The 17674-nt window shown below is 41.7% G+C and overlaps 1 protein-coding gene and 1 pseudogene across 7 annotated transcripts in view; both read right to left on the bottom strand.

Moving 5' to 3' along the window:
• NR3C2 (nuclear receptor subfamily 3 group C member 2) overlaps positions 1-17674 on the bottom strand; it is a 233028-nt gene that overhangs the window by 168048 nt on the left and 47306 nt on the right. The window lies entirely within an intron of this gene.
• LOC132576931 (serine/threonine-protein kinase Nek1-like) lies at positions 2238-12522 on the bottom strand (annotated as a pseudogene).

The raw sequence follows: 17674 nt of genomic DNA, 5'->3' as shown, positions 1-17674 counted from the left end.
TGACTATTCCTATACTATTCTAATTATAAAGTTTCTTTTGATTTTCATGTTATTCCTGAAAATGCCATAACCATTTAGTAAAATAATCCCAACTCTGGTCCTATTCCTCCAAGTACTGTATATGGCTACACTCCAGATTGAGTAGTTGTCCTCAAATGCCTTCCAATGAGCTCTGCCAGATTCTGTAGTTCAGAAGTAATTTAAAAGCAGAAAGCTGTAGCAAATGAGACCTAATGGAAAACAGGGAATGCTTTAGTTCATTCTAGCTGTTTGCAGAAGAGAAATGGAACACCACAAAGGAGGGAGGGAAAGGAAGTGCCATAACATAGCTCTCTCTACCACACAGACTCAGATTTCACATTAGACTTTTTAAAGAGCCAAAATTCATGACAAAACTACCTAGTACCTTATTGTCATAACAGAATTAACAGATGAAAGAATGAATGTGTGTGTGTGTATGTGTGTGTAAAATATCCAGTCAAGGAGCAGAAATTAAATCTAAAGAAATACATAATGTCTGCATATTACTAAGACTTTCTAAGCATTTTACCAGAAATGGATTTGGACTGTAATGTTGAATATATCATATAATTGCAATTGACAGTGTAGATTTGTGCATTTCTTTTTTGGGGGTGGGGGAGGAGGAGGCAGAGAATGTGATTGTTGTAGCCATATAAGGAACACAATTCATTTCCCCACTTGAGCCAATAAAGATTCTTTAAACTGAAAAGGTTTGACTAGCTTCCACTTCCTGCATTCACTAATATTCCTCTCAGATGTCCCTTAGTTAATCTACAGTGTGTTAGTCATCATTTGGGAAGACAGCAGAGCATCTGCTACAGCCCTTGGACAAACACTGGAGGTTTGGGGCAAGAGAGTCTCAGTATAGGATATGATATGCAAAATAAGCGAATTATTGAGCTACTGTGTGGTTCCAGGTACACATCTGCCCACTTTCCAAAAATTTCCCACTATCAGGTAAACTCTCATATGCAGACACACAGCTTTGCCATATGCAACCATTAATTATGGATGTGGACTTGCCAGATCTCCTGCTATGACAGAAGATCTTCCCTGTTGCTAGGCTTCCCAACCCCCCTGCCCTGGCGGGGGACCCCCGAATTTGCAGCCTCCTCCCCTGCTCTCCAAAAATCTGGAAGCGGGGGGGACAGCACTTCCCCCTCACAGCGCCCGGCTGCCGCCACCGCAGCAACACCAGCGCCGCCACCACCAGCGCCGCCGGCACGGGCACAGGCAGCAGCCGCAGCCCACCGCCACCCGCCGCCATCGCTGCCGCTGCAGCCGAGCTACAACCCGCAGCGATGGGAGCAGCGCACCAACCCCAAACCGCAGCGGCGGGAGCAGCGCGGAGCCTCGTCCCCCCCCAATCGGAAGCCCCCCCCATTCAGCGCCGCCGGCCTGGGCACAGGCAGCAGCCGCAGCCCGCTGCCGCTGCAGCCCGAACTACAACCCGCAGCGGCGGGAGCAGCGCATCAACCCCAACTTGCAGTGGCGGGAGCAGCGCGGAGCCTCGTTTCCCCCCCACACTTGGAAGCCCCCCCCCACTCAGCGCCGCCGGCCCGGGCACAGACAGCAGCCGCAGCCCGCTGCTGCCTGAACTACAACCCGCAGCGGCGGGAGCAGCGCACCAACCCCAACCCGCAGCGGTGGGAGCAGCGTGGAGCCTCGTCCCCCCCACCACTCGGAAGCCCACCACCGAGCGGCCAGGCGGGAGGAGGCGGCGCCGACACGCGGAGAGGAGAAGCGGGGAGGGGATAGGAGGGGGCACTGGCCGGATGCCTGCACTGAGGGTCAGGGCGAGTCCCCATTGCAACCCCGCTATCAGCTAATTGCAAGGGAGTCACCCTCCATAATATAAAACCACCCTCATGTGAATAATCCTTTTAGCCGCTGCAGCGAGACCCTGTTGAAATCTGGGAGGAAGATGTGGCCATGCTGGGGTGTGTGTGGTCATGCTTTCCTGGTATTGCACCAGGAAGAATGAAGAATGTCAATAGCCAGGCAGGAACCATATCAAAGGCTGGCTGCCAGTAAAATGACTCCCTGTCAGGTAGCAGCCTGATTGCAGGAGTCGTTTCATCACGATCTGCTAATCTGGTGAAACCTCAGTTCTGGGGGAGGTATATAAACGGGACAGAGAGACTCTCTCTGTCATCACAACCGCCCAGATCCTTCTCCGTCTTCATTGATTACGCTCGGTGAGTGTTTTTTCCCCTCTAAACCACAACTTGGAACCTCTTAAGGCCCGCCTGCCCCACATAGCGAATTTCATAGCTATTCTGAGACTTTTCATTTTTAGAAGAGATGGGCTAAAAGGGGAACACGATAGAGGTAGGGTTGCCAATCCCAAGGTGGGGGCAGGGGATCCCCTGGTTTGGAGGCCCTCCTCCTGCTTCAGGGTCATCAGAAAGCGGGGGAAGGGGGAGGGAAATATCTGCTGAGAACTTTATTATTCCCTATGGAGATGTATTCCCATAGGAAATAATGGAGAATGGATCTGCGGGTATCTTGGGCTCTGGGGGGGGGCTGTTTTTTGAGGTAGAGGCCCAAATTTGCATCGTAGTATCTGGCGCCTCTCCCCAAAACACCCTCCAAGTTTCAAAAAGATTGGACAAGGGGGTCCAATTCTATGTGCCCCAAAAGAAGGTACCCCTATCCTTCATTATTTCCTATAGAAGGAAGGCATTTAAAAAGTGTTCAGTCCCTTGAAATGTGATGGCCAGAACTCCCTTTGGAGTTCAATTATGCTTGTCACACCCTTGTTCCTGGCTCTACCCCAACGTCTCCTGGCTCCGCCCCCAAAGTCCCCAGATATTTCTTGAATTGGATTTGGCAACCCTACCTGTTGCTCAAAAGCAACAAAAGCCAGTGGGAGAAAGGTGGCGTCAGACAAATACTCTAGAAACTAGCAAAAACTCTACAGTTTAACCTGACATCAATAACGTCATGTCTGGTCTTCACTGGAATTGACATCACATGCCAGCATGATATTGGCACACTTCTTCCCACCCCCCAAAGTGTTCCCAGTGGTTCCAGATGTCATTTATACAATCACTCCTTTCTTGATAGTTTCTTTTAAAAGGAGACATTATAAAAACAAAAGAAGAACCCTGCTAGATCAGGCCAGTGGTCCATCTAGTCCAGCATGTCAAGTCTCAGGCAGTGGCCAAACAGTTCCTCCAATTATAAATACTTGTGTCCTTCACAAGTGATACAGCTTTCTATTTGTATCCACGTAAATAATGTTTGATAATCTGTGAGTATTTAGACCTATCCACTTGGGACTTTGAGAGTAAAGCCAATGCAGTTCACTAAACCAAAACAGCCAGGGCACAGAGGTGCAGCAGCTCTCTGCAACTCCAGCAGTTTTAGTATCTGCAGGTCCATAAGAGCTTCTTCAAACTTCTTTCACGGTTATAAAACTTGTAAAAAATCTATTTTGGAAAGATAATATATCTGCTTTATTTCTAATTAACAGTCTTAAAAGAAAACGGAGCAAACTTAAGTGCACAAAGCAAGTAGTACACAAGAGGCTCCACTCTGAAGCTGTAAATACATTACAGTTTGCTCTTCAGCAGAAAGCTGCATCAGATATGGCCATACCCCTAATGCAAACCAATTTAAATTGACCTGACTCTGTTTCACTGACTTCAGATGGCCTTCTATTTTATCCTAATGCTTAAGTAGCAATGAGAAGAAAGTCAATTCCACTTAATAGCCAAATTCAAAGTTGGCTTTATTTAGACAGGGTATTATGGGAAGCTGAACACATTAAGTTTACATGAAAATGATAGAATATGTGAACACCATCAAGATTCTGAATTATTAATTCTACTTCTAGTAAATTATATTCAGTTATTAGGTAATTAAAGAAGAACATTAAAAGGCCTCAGTTCAATTACACAGTAGTTGCAAAAGAATGAATACTCACACTGTATAATAAACAAATAATGTTTAAGACTAACAACGATTTATTTATACAAAGCATTTGCATATTAAAAAACTTCACATATATTATCATGTTGTAATCCTTACAACAAGTCTAAGTTAGGTCAGTATTATCATTCCCGCACTGCATATGGAGGGAAGGGGGGAATATAGAGAGCATGGATTACTGATGTCTATGGAATAGGCTTTCCGAGGTCTCCCTGCAAACTTTACCAGGTTGAATCCAGGATTTTGGAGGTCCTCAACAAGATGCCCACCCCATGGCCTTTCCCAAGAATTATGAGAATGCATCAATTGCTACTATCAGAAGTTGCTGCACAGCTGGCTAACCTATCTTTTCTGTGGACAGCAGCAAAGGTGGGAATCCTGAAGGCAGCTGTCACTGCACAATGAGACAGAAGCCAGTGGATAGGTAAATGAGCAGCCAAATCATCTCGGCTCTGTTTCTACTTACTTGTTCAATTGTTGCAAGTGAAAGCCCATACACTCACTACTTTTCTTGTGGCAATAGAGGAATACCACCACTGTCCCCATTACTACCACCAGCAAGCAAAAGGTAGGCCAAGGTCAGCAAGTTGAATCAGTAGCTCCTTACTGCCATAGCACAAAACTCACAGATGTGGCAGAAGGAAAGAGTCAAACACTGTAACCACAGGGGTGCACCAAAAGACGACATGGTTCAAACAGAGAGGCAAGTCAAATTCCATTCCAACCACTGGTGCCATTAATCAGAGAAACAGGAAAAGTGGCAATGACATGTAGTGACAGTGGAAGTGGAGGGACCTTCTGAGGTCCTAGGGCCTCTGGCAACTGCTCACCTCTGCTGAGAGCTGATGTGAGCACTGAATTTTTGTATGTTAAATTCTGAGAACCTATAAGCATTCATATGGTAGCCTATTTCAAAACCAGCTCAGTGGTGGGTCTTTTTCCACCCCCCACCAAGCTTACAACATTAGACAACTACACATGCTATGTATAGAAGTAGAAAGATAAATAAACAAGGTCTCTTTGAGGACAGGATTTTTAATCTCCTACTTACAAGCATTTGAGTTCAAATGACAGTACATAACATTTATGATAAATAATGCACTAAGAAGAAAAAGAGTTGACTTTATATCTTGCCCACTACCCAAAGGAGTCTTGGAGCAGCTTACAATTGCCTCTCCTTCCTCTCCCCACAACAGAAAACCTGTGAGGTAGGTGGGGCTGAGAGAACTGTGACTGACCCAAGGTCACCCAGATGACTTCATGTGAAGGAGTGGGGAATCAAACCCAATTGTCCAAATTAAAGTCCACAGCTCTTAACTACTACACCAGGAAGGTGTAATGGCTCATGTGGGTGTAGAGAAAACCTCACAAATTCTAGTTGCTATTACAGAATATATATACAAAATGTATTCAATATTATACAACAGTTTTACAAATCATTTTAGTATATATATATATATATATATATATATATATATATATATATATATATGTATGTTGTGGTATGTACTTCTCAACACTGCTGGATATAAATGTCAGTGTAGAATATTGCCACTAAGGGAATTAAAGATGACCAAATAACATCAATAAATTAACACTACAGGGAAAATCAGTTAATGCAAAATTCCTGTACATTGAAAGGGATCACTATGTTTAAAAAGTTATTTATTCTGAATGCTACAATATTGAAAAATCAATAATTGAAAAGCAGCATTTTTTAATTACATTGAAGAAGCCCATATTCTATTTGGATTCATATTTCATTATTTTTATGATTTATAGTTTTTTTTTCACTGGTTATGTAGAAATGTTCTGGTTTATTCAAGCCGGGGGAAAAAGCTGAGAAAATCTGTAACAGTCTGAACCAAGCTCCTAATTAAATTACAGAAGATTCTTTCGCATAGATCTGAAGCTCATAGGCTCTAATCCAGTGACAGACAAAAGGGAGGTTGGATCCACATGCACTTAAAATTTAATAAGTAGCCTGGGTGCTGAACAGAGGGATTGCTTATCTTTTTTTTTTAAAAAAAGACCTTACTTCCACACACATAAAGGGACTCTCTAGAGTACAACCATGTTCTATGAAACAAATCACCAGTAATGGGCAAAGTGATATTTTTGCTGTATTTTTACTACAGATTCCCCCCCACCCAGACTAGCTCATAATCAGGCTTGATTACCATCTGATAGTAAGCAACAATATTATTTATGCACAACAAAAATGCTACAAGAAAGCATTTCATTTTGTGAATATTCTGTCACACACAAGTGAAAACACTTGATTATTACAATTTGGCAGCAAAAAGAAGCTTTGCACAACATGATAAACTCAAGTTCATGAATGAATCTCTAAATAGCTGAGAGAAATATCATTAAGGATAATTTTGTTAATATGGAATGATATTATAAAATGTTGCTCTCCACTGGTGTTCTTTGATAAATTAATCTCAATCCAATGGTGCTGGGTGGCGTTTTTTTTTAGTTTTCTGAGGAAGTCACCCCTCTCCAGGACTTTTTTGGTAGAAAAAGCGCAGCAGGAACTCATTTGCATATTAGGCATTAGGCCATACCTCCTGACACCAAGCAAACAGGAACTACATTTCTGTGCATTCCTGCTCAAAAAAAGCCCTGCCCCTCATTTCAGCAAAATCATCTTAAAATTCAGATTCTTATGGGCTGAATAATGAGAAATGCATTCTCATAGCATGTAGTCCTTTCATTTAAATTCAGTTTTGGTACTGGGTTTATAAGGAGAAAGATATTTGGACTGCAAAAGTTGTGTGAGGTCATAAAACCACTGTTTAAATTAATAAGTATAATGCTGGAAAACCCTTTATGAATGCACAAGGCATATAATAGTGCATACGTAAACTTAAAGAACACTGTTCTGTTACCATGGCAGAGAAAATAGTGCCAGTGGAAATATGATCGTTGAGAACTGGGTGCCAGGTACTTCCTGACCACTGGCAGGTGATGGGGAGGGAGAGTTGCCAGATTCAAGTTGGGAAACTCCTGGCAATATGAGGATGGAGCCCTGAGATGACAGGAACCTCAGTGGAGTTCAGTGCCACATAATTCACCCTCCAAAGCATCTATTTTCTCCAGCTGAACTGATCTCTGTAATCTGGGGATGAACTGTAATTCCAGGGGATGGGTTGGCATCCCTATTTGAGAATATACACCTACCTGACCAGATGACTTGATAAGATATCTGAAATTTTTAAAAAATACATAGGGGTTATCATCAGAGTGGTGTTCCAAGAGAACAATTCTATCCCTCATGCTTTTCAATCTCTGTGTAAAGCACTTAGGATCAATCATTTGTGACTTTGGGCTTGGACGTCATCAATATGTGGATGATGTATCCTGATGTGGTAGAGGTCCTGAATCACTGCCCGGCTACTGTGGTAAACAAATTGAAACTAAACCCTGAAAAGACAGATGTAATTCTGGTTGGGAAGACAAAGATCTTGAAGGATATTGCATTGCCCACTTTTGTTGGAGTTCAGCTGGCCCTTGCTAACTCTGTTAAGACCCTTGGGGTTATAAGGAATCCAACGTTATTACTGGAGACGCAAGTTATTCATTGAATGTCGCAGCCTGTCAACTGAAGGAATCTGAAGGAATTTCCAAGCTTGCAGAAAAATCTGATATCTTAAAATAAAAAAATACACTGAGGGATAAAAATCCCCCAAAATAACAGAAACAATGCCAGTAACTTTGAGAAAAGAACACCTACTGACTTCTCAGTTGCCATTTAGCAGGTTGCAAGGCAACCACAATAATATTGTTGAGCCTTCCAAGCTTTGGTTTCTATAAAGCAAAAGGGTAGAAAACATGGGTGGACATGGAGGCCAAAACAGATCTGGGAAAAGTCCTGTCCCCCTCCCCTTTTATGTCTTCTTATGGAGGAGGACTCACAGGGGACATACAAGCAGGCCCATAGCCAGAAAATTCCAGTTGAGGGTCCACGAAATTTGGATAGAGGGGCCCTTCCCCCTGGCAGCCCCGACTCTCTTCGCCGCCACTTCCCCCCACCCCGCGGCTTTGGCGGCCCTGCCCCCCTCCACGCAGCACCTTCCCCTCACCTACCCACCCACTCACGCACCAATGGGGCAAAAAAGTAAAGAGCGGGCTCCTGGGGCTCTTGTAAGGCACCAATCACGTGATCACCGGGAAAAGCTGTGCGAAAGCCAGCTGTGTTTATGCCGGCTTTCCAGCATGATCAGTAAGTTAAGCGCTGGGGCGGTCAGCACTGAACTCGCTGATCGTGCTGGAAAGCCGGCATAGACACCACTGGCTTCCGCGTGGCTTTTCCTGGCGCTCACGTGATCAGCAGGGGGCTGCCTTGCAAGAGCTCCAGGAGGCTGCTCTTTACTTTTTCACCCCATTGGTGCATGAGTGGGTGAGTGGAGTGGGTGAGTGGGAGAGGAAGATGCAGCGTGGAGGGGGGGCCTCACCAGAGCCGCAGGGAGAAAAATGGTGGTGGAAAGAGTGGGGGCCAGGAAAAAGAGGGGCCAAAAAGGTCTGAGGGGGGTTAGGTGCCCCCCGGGCCCCACTGTGACTACGGGCCTCCATACAGGTAACCACCAGAGACATATTCATCAGCCCCTTGGCAGCCACTGTGTAACTATGCCAGGTTTCTTCCCAGAGAGGGGCTGGAAGGAGGGAAAGCTGTAGCAGATAAAGGCAGGGTGGCTGATGGGAGAGAAGAAGGAAAAGAGGAAAGGCTATTGGGGCTGCCAGGACAGAGAAAGAAGAATTAGTCAAGGATAGGGTTGCCAAGTCCAATTCAAGAAATATCTGGGGACTTTGGGGATGGAGCCAAGATCAAGGCTGTAACAAGCATAATTGAACTCCAAAGGGAGCTCTGGCCATCACATTTCAAGGACGGCAAACCTTTTCAATTCCTTCCTTCCATAGGAAATAATGGATAGGGGCACCTTCTTTTGGGGCTCACAGAATTGGAACCCCTGGTCTAATCTTTTTGAAACTTGGGGGGTATTTTGGGGAGAGGCACTAGATGCTATACTGAAAATTTGGTGCCTCTACCCCAAAAAACAGCGCCCCCAGATACCCGCAGATCCAATTCTCCATGATTTTCTATGGGAATAAATCTCCATAGGGAATAATAGAGTTCCCAGCAGACATTTCCCTCCCCTCCCCCCGCTTTCTGACGACCCTGAAGCAGGGTGAGGGCCTCCAAACCGGGGGATCCCCTGCCCCCACCTGGGATTGGCAACCCTAGTCAAGGAGGTGATATAGAGGAAAGTGAGATGCAAGTCCTGTTGGCACCCCTATTTGTTATAATATATTCATCTGTACAGAATTATTCACATTTTTAAAAATAACATGTTTTTGAAAATGTTTTCAACTAAAGTACACACAGCAATCCTCATCTTATGTATAGAATGCTTTAAATAAAAATATTTTTAGTACACATATTGAGAAACTGCCTAGTCTTAGAATTTCATTCATTCCAAAACAGGAAATACTTCATAGGACCTTTTTTCTACAATTGTTTCATGGGAAAAACTAAAAAGTTCTCAAAAGGAAGAAAAAAGCATGTTCCCTCAGAAGTTTCCAGTGCCTTCATATATCTATATGTTGGTTAAGCACACAAAAACACTAGTGAGAACCATTAAAATGTGCAACAAGGGCTCTCAGGTATCACCTAAACTTCTACAGTCAAGTCCAACTCCACAGCAGCAGTCTTCATTTTTTTCAGACTTAGGTCCCACCTTAGCTCAGACCTACAACATGGGGTGCACTTTTCCCTATGTGGATGTTTGTTGGTAGAATCACAGGAGTGACTCACTGAGATCAGTTTGCAACCCAGCTGTAGGTCCCAGCCCACAAGCTGAAGATCAAGAGCCTACAATTAATATATCATATTAAATTCACATCAGTAAATTCAGTGGTAAAACAATTAGCTAGATAACTTTTTTAAAAAATCAAACTAACAACAGCATTTTTCTTAAACAGAGCCTCTATGTTAAAAATCATTCAGAGCTGCCAACAATGCATGTAAACCTCTGAAAACCAGAAGTCCAGTTCAGGTTTGGTGGGGGGGGGGGGGTTGTTTGTTGTTGGTTTTTTTGCCATTTACAATTATCTGGCAATCAGTATTGCAGGGTATTTCAAAAACTAGCTACTGATGAATGTGATAGAACACATCTTAGTAAATAAAGCATATTACCAGCTGTGGTTTAATTGGAAAAGTGATTAGCTTTCATAGAATTGTTGTTTCCATGGGGCTATTCCAAAACCAAATACGACTTTACAAAAGTAGGTAGAAGTACACTGCCTTCAAATAATGACTGCATAAGAGGACTGTTGTTTTCATTGTTATTTTCATTCACCCAGAAGTGACATTCTACCCAAAAGTGATAGATCACCAGAGGCTACCCTATGTCACCTTTAGGTTTTCCCCAGAAGAAATTTTTTAAATAATCAATCACTATAATTTTATTCTTCTCTGGAAGTAGTTTACAAATGCAGTAGTAAATCAATCCTCCAAAACATATGCACATACATATGCATGCTACAAAGCATTTAAAAGGAATTTTCTAAATATACTTGTAAGAAAAAGCCCATGACCGTACCTGTGGTGTGAGAAATTTTTCAATGCACTTAGCTATAAAATTTTTCTTCAATATGGAGGTGATTATCCCTAGGATTTCTTTTAAACAACTGTGAAATTAGATTCTGGAGCTCATAGGAATAATGTACAGAAAAAGGTGGAAATGATCCAGAGATTATCTTGAGCACCATATTTTTTATTTTCCAGCTTCAAATGCATATTTCAGTGTACACATTTCATAGAGAACACAACCAACAGCCTATATGCCACTTATTGTTGAAAGGTTTGTGGGTTTGTTTTTCAGATTTCAAGTGACAATAAGGCATTCCTATACAAGTTTGAGCAAGCGCCATTGTATTATTGAGCACTGTAGCTGAGCACTCAGCTCCACTGTGCTATTGAGAACTCATTTGTAATGAGGGCCAGATCTGACATTTGCAGCTTATACACACCTGAACAAGACCTGAACAGCATAATCAGGATTGCTACAGCACAGACATTGTCTCCAGATTTTAATGCAATAATTCAGTGCAAGAGGTGTTAGTTATCAGACTGTTAAATAAACAAAATATTGCAAGAGTGCTAATGTTTTATGCATACTTAAAGGTTTTTTTAATCTTTTAATTGTGTTTGTGTCCTTTATAACGTTTATATCTCTGCTACCTGGCATTGCATTTTATGACACACATGGCCTGGCCTGAGAAATAAATGAGGCCTTCTCAGACCGGGCCATGTGTGTCATAAAATGTAATGCCAAGTAGCAGAGATATAAACTTTATAAAGGACACAAACACAATTAAAAGATTAAAAAAACTTTTAAATTAAGTATGCTTAAAACATTAGCACTCTTGCAATATTGTTTATTTTACAGTCTGATAACTAACACCTCTTGCTCTGAATTATTGCATTAAAATCTGGAGACAATGTCTGTGCTGTAGCAATCTTGATTATGCTGTTCAGGTATGTAACTGTAAATTGCAAACCTACTTTTGATTTATTGACATTAATTACAGAAATTTCATGGTCAATCCTTTGAGCCGAAGACCCAGAGGAAAACATGAAATAGCTGGGCATTGTGAACTTTTGTACATAAAGTGCTTCATGTGCTGGCCAGCTAATGGAGAAATAGAGGCTTTGCTCTGTAGCTTGATTGAGGTAGACTGGCAAAACAAGCTATGGTGCAGAAGGAAGCAAGAGAGGGAGAATGAAGCAGGCAACAATAAGTTGCTTGCAGGCCTGATAGGAGCCTTCCAGGGGCCTGATCCGGCCCATGGAGCATATATTTGACATCCCTGCTCTAGCTATTCCAGTCTCCCAGCTGTATTGTGCCATCTTTGGTTAAAATATACTATGTGACTTTATATCTCAATGTGAAATCTTTCTATTATGTACATGTTTTAACGCTAAGCAGGTCTGAACAAACCAAACCATGATCTGGTCTTCTGAAAACAACTGTGCATTACTTTTTTTTTTTAAGCAGATCTCCTCCATCACTATGTAAAGACAGCTACCTTCTTCAAACAATTCTCTGTTCAGGACAATATTTGGATGTTTCATGTTTGCCAATACAGCTTCTCGCCTCGATTCTTCTTTCTCTTTATTTCACGTCATAGATAGATAGATAGATGATAGATAGATAGATAGATAGATAGATAGATAGATAGATAGATAGATAGATAGATAGATAGATAGATAGATAGATACTTGATAAATTAGATAGATCTTGATAAATTAGATAGATCTTGGATATGTTGATTTTCTTAATAACAGATTGTTTGCCGTTTTCCTTTGCTTTCACCAGAATTGCTTTACCAAATGATCCTTCACCAATCTTTTGCACCTTAATATATTTGTCCATGGTATTTTCCTAAGGCATCCTTATTAGTAAGGAGGGATGAGCCATGTAAGAAACAGCATCAAGTTCTGGAAGTAGAAAAGTCAGAACCACTTCCTGTCTAAGAAGGCCACGTAAGAAAGCATCAAGCCTTTGTGTGCACCCCCTTTCCTCTGTCTAAGGAACACCCAGAAGTGATGTTGTGGTGCACACAACCCCAGTGTGGGGTTTTTTGTATTTCCATATTGGGAGGCCTGGCAATACTATAAGACCACTATATGTGTTTTCTACTCTTGCAGCTTGACTCCTAGTTAAAAATGTGGTTCAGTTAACCTATACACTTTAGTCAGCTCATCAATTGGAAGAAAGGTATGTGTGCAGAATTCTTCCCTGGGGGAGTCAGGTTCAAGCTGTATCAGTGGACAACTGAACTTCTGCTCAGTGCCAGCCCTAAGGCACATAGTGCCCCAGGAAGACATTTTTGCACATTATTAATTGATTCTCAATCATTAATCATTAGAATGGTTGCCAGGTCCCCTCACAGTCACGGAAGGGGATTTGCAGGGCGTTCCAGGGATGGATGGAACATCACATGGCAATGTCGCTGTTTGGGGATGTAGTTTTGACTGCAGGCTGGCTGGCAGTGAGAACTGGAAGCTGGCAACTCTATCAGAAGATGCCTTATCCTGAATCAGCCTACTGGTCTATCTAGCAGTAGACTTCTAAGCAAAGTCTTGAGCAGGAGTCATTCCCAGTTTTACTACCCTTTTTAATTAGACAACAGGGATTGAATCTCGTATCCTCTTCAATATGTCCTAAAATTCAGTTATGGCTTCTCTTGGAATTTTCTAGCTCAAAGGTATTTTCCAAATGAAACAATATCCTTGCTTTTTTTTTTTTTTTACATAATGCATACAAAATGTACTAATTAAACCATGCTTAGACATATTTGTTATTCATCAAGGAGTATTTCAAGGAGTAGTTGGCAAAGCTGATATTAGAAGCAGCAAAGCTTTGCCTGGCATAAAACATCCATGTAATCCAGATTTCAAGGCCTCAAATTAAAGTTCAGAATGCTGCATTGAAAAAGGATAGTGGTTGGAAGATTCATTAATTAAATAGCTGTTCAGTTAGTCAATCATTTACAAATGTCTGAGTCACATATTTAAACACTAGTTGATCAAACAGAAAATGCATAGATTCCAGCAGAATATATATTACATATAATTTCTCTACATATACACTATATGCAAACCTATTAAAATAAAAAATAGTGATATTAATAAATCATCCATCCAGAGATGTGAAGGCCATAAAAGGAACAGATGTGAAGGCCATAAAAGGACCCCCCCCCCAATTTTTCTACCTGAAAAACTGGAAAATTTGGAGAAAGCACTGAAAAGCTCCTATTTTCTCCTTTAGAATGAGTAAAGTGCTTCTTAAGGAAAAGATTGCTGTACTAAAAATGTATACACATGAAAAACATCTGAGGACTTTTTCATTTTTTCAAAAACAAAAACTGGGAAATTTGGGGGACTACTGAAAAATCCTCTGATGAAATATTTTCCTTTTTTTTTACTGAGAAAAACCGTTTCTTACCGAGCATTTCACACATTCCAGATGGACAGAATTTTTTTAAAAATTGCAGGTCCTTCTCAAGTTTTTGTGACAACGCTGGGAAATTTGGTAGAATGCTGAATAGCAAACTCTTATACTGTAGACATACCCAACAGCTTCAAGATTTTTTAATTTAAAAGTAAATAATTTTTAATTTTAATTTAAAAGTAAATACAAGTAATTTTAAATTTAAATTTAATATTTAAAAGTAAATAAATAGAAGTAAATAAATAAATTTAAAATGGAAAAAAGTAAATAAAATTAAATTAAATAATTTTAATTTAAAAGTAAATAAAAGTAATTTTAATTTAAAAGTAAATAATAGAGGATGGTGTGGAATTGTTTTCTGTGGCCCAGAAGGTAGGACCAGAACCAATGGGTTGAAATTAAATCAAAAGAGTTTCTGGCTCAACATTAGGAAGAACTTCCTGACAGTTACAGTGATTCTTCAGTGGAACAGGCTTCCTTGGGAGGTGGTAGGTTCTCCTTCCTTGGGGTTTTTTAAACAGAGGCTAGATGGCCATCTGACAGCAATGAAGATCCTGTGAATTTAGGAGGAGATATTTGTGCTAAATTATGAGAGAGAGCCAGTATGTTATAGTGGTTAAGACTGGTGGGTTCTAATCTGGAGAACCAGGTTTGATTTTCCCACTCCTCCTCCACATAAAGCCTGCTGGGTTACCTTGGGTCAGTCACAATTCTCTCAGAGCTCTCTCAGCCCCACCTACCTCACAAGGTGACCGCTGTGGGTAGAGGTAGCATTTCACACATTCCAGATGTACAGAATTTTTTAAAAAGTCACAGGTCCTTCTCAAGTTTTTGTGATAACGCTGGGAAATTTGGTAGAATACTGAATAACAAACTCTTACGCTGTAGACATACCCAACAGTTTCAAGATTTTTTACATATTCCAGATGTACAGGGAAGGCAGTCTTTGAAGGCTGATTTGTGATTCCTTAAGGTAGATAAAAGTAAGGCATAAAATACAACTCTTCTTGTTGTAAATTATACATTTTATATTGTTCAATCAGTGGTAATTTAGGTTCAGTAGGAAAGTAGGTATTGTACATATTACAACTTTTCCCAAAATTTCCATTTCCCCCCCCCAAAAAACTGGATGAAAGTGTATTTTTTCTCCCACAGCTTCAATATTTCTGTAAATCTTACATCTCTACACGCATCAGCCATCTATCCTCATGGTCATCATTACATGCACTCGCAGTGAATTCCATGATTTAATTACTCATTGAGAAAAGGAGTATTTCCTTTTGCCTGTCCTATCTATTGTCCATTATTCTTATTAGACAGTATGGAGAGTGAGAAGTTCTAGTACAGAAGAGTGACGGAAACAACAGTGTTGCACTTACCTGTAACTGTTGTTCATTGACGTCTTCTGTGCATACACACATTGGGACTGCCGCGAGGCAGGCCTGCTGCAGAGGTTGATTGACAAGCCTAGAATTCTTCCAGGTAACTGGCGGTCCGCCATTAGACCACACCTGCACTGGACTCCCACCAACGGCGGACCTCCCACATTCCCCCAGTTTTGCTTTCGCCGCCATAAATTCTAGACCTATTGTATCAATGAGAACTCACAGCGGGGATGGTGGGAGGGAATGTGTGTATGCACAGAAGACGTCGATGAACAACGGTTACAGGTAAGTGCAACACTGTTTTTCATCGTCCGTCTTGCTGTGCATCCCCACATTGGGACCCACTCTCGAGCTTCTCACCTTGATGGTGGTGGGGTGAGTCTCTTATTGAAATAGCGAATGAAGAACTGCTTTTCCCATATCCGCATCTCGATGTTGCTGAAGATCCAGTGCATAGTGTCGTACAAATGTCTCTGCTGAGGATCATGTTGCAGCTTTACAGATCTCCACTAATGGAACTCCTCTCCTTGCAGCTACTGATGAACCCATAGCTCTCGTTGAATGAGCTCTTACTCCAACTGGACAGGGGACCCCTGCTAATCTATAACAATGGCCAATAATAGTAACCAGACATCTAGATAAGGTCTGAGAAGATGCTGGAGTTCCTCTCCGAGGACCCCAATAGCACACAAATAACGTCTTCGTCTTGCGAAACTGTCTTGTTCGACTAATGTAATACAATAAAGCCCTTTTAACATCTAACATATGCAATCTCCTCTCTGCCTCAGAAGATGGATTAGGGAAAAAACTGGCAGTGATAAATCCTGTGCCAAATGAAATCTACTAACTACCTTTGGTAGGAATTCTCTTGCTGGATGAAGAACAACCTTACCCTCAAAAAATTGCAGATAAGGCTGATCTACTCTTAATGCTGCCAGCTCACTCACTCTTCTAATGGAAGTCATTGCCACTAAGAACAATGTCTTCCATGAAAAAAAGACAATGTACACAAATTTAATGGTTCAAATGGGACCTTCATTAAATATGCCAATACCAAAGACAAAGACCATTGCTGAACAATACCAGGTATTGGCGGAAACCTATGTAACAAACCCTTTAAAAAACATTTGGTTATTTTATTAGCAAAACCAGTGGTACCTTCCATTTCCATATGGCAAGCGGAGATTGCTGCTAGGTGAACCCTAATAGATGACACCACCAAACCACTCTGTGCTAGAAATAGTAAATACTCTAAAACTATTTATATTGGGCAAGTAAATGGGCATAAATTGTTTTCCTTACACCACTTCTCAAAACGGTCCCATTTACTCTCATAAGATCGACGAGTAGAAGGCTTATGGACCTCTCTTAATATCTGTACCACCTCCTCCGAAAACTCCTCATTCACAGCTCTATATACCATTCTGTCAAATTCAAGTCCTACACCTTGTGGTAAAATCTGACCACAAGTCGGGAACCTGTGGGAGAGGAACGAAAATCCCATGGGACAGCCTTAGCAACTCTGGGAACCAGACCTGTCTTGGCCAAAATGGGGCCACTAGAATCATCCTGGATCAATCTATCTTTATCTTTCCCAGGATCAATCTGTCTTTATCTTTCCCTTGGAATCAGGAGGAAAGGTGGGAATTCATACAGCAATTCCCCTCTCCACCGGAAATGAAATGCATCCCCTATTGACTTCTGATTGTGGCCTCCCCATGAACAACAAATTTGCGCCTTTGTTGACTGACCCGTAGCAAACAGGTCTACTTTCAGCATTCCCCACTTTGCAAAAATTGGGTTGATATATTTTTCTTGCAGGGGCCACTCGTAATTGACCAGAACCTTGGGGCTCAGGGAGTTCGCTTCCTGGTTGGCAACTCCTGCTATGTGGATTGCTCAAAGAGAGGATCTTAAGCAAATTGCTATGGCCCATAGATCTTGTGCCTCCCCCTGCACAGCATCAAAGAGCCAATCCCTCCCTGCCTGTTCATGTAATACATAGCTGCAGAATTGTCTGTTTGCACCAGCACCTTCTTCTTCTGTAACATATCTGAGAAAGTTGTTAAAGCCAACTTAATTGCTCTTAATTCCAATAGATGTGATAGCCAGAATGTGACCATGGCCATTTATCCTGCACTTGAAAACCTTCACAGTGTGCACCCCAGCCCACCCTTGAGGCATCCGTCGTCAACACTACCTCAGGTGACCATGGCCCAAATTCAATTCCTTCAAATAAATGTAAGTCTGAAGTCCACCATTCCAATGATCTAATCACGATATTAGGGATGTTAAAGCCCTGATATGGGG

Source organism: Heteronotia binoei, chromosome 9 (assembly GCF_032191835.1).
Source record: "Heteronotia binoei isolate CCM8104 ecotype False Entrance Well chromosome 9, APGP_CSIRO_Hbin_v1, whole genome shotgun sequence".
NCBI classification, from domain to species: Eukaryota; Metazoa; Chordata; class Lepidosauria; order Squamata; family Gekkonidae; genus Heteronotia; species Heteronotia binoei.
Note: the sequence above shows the minus strand (reverse complement) of the source record. Positions and strands in the feature narration are given on the sequence as shown.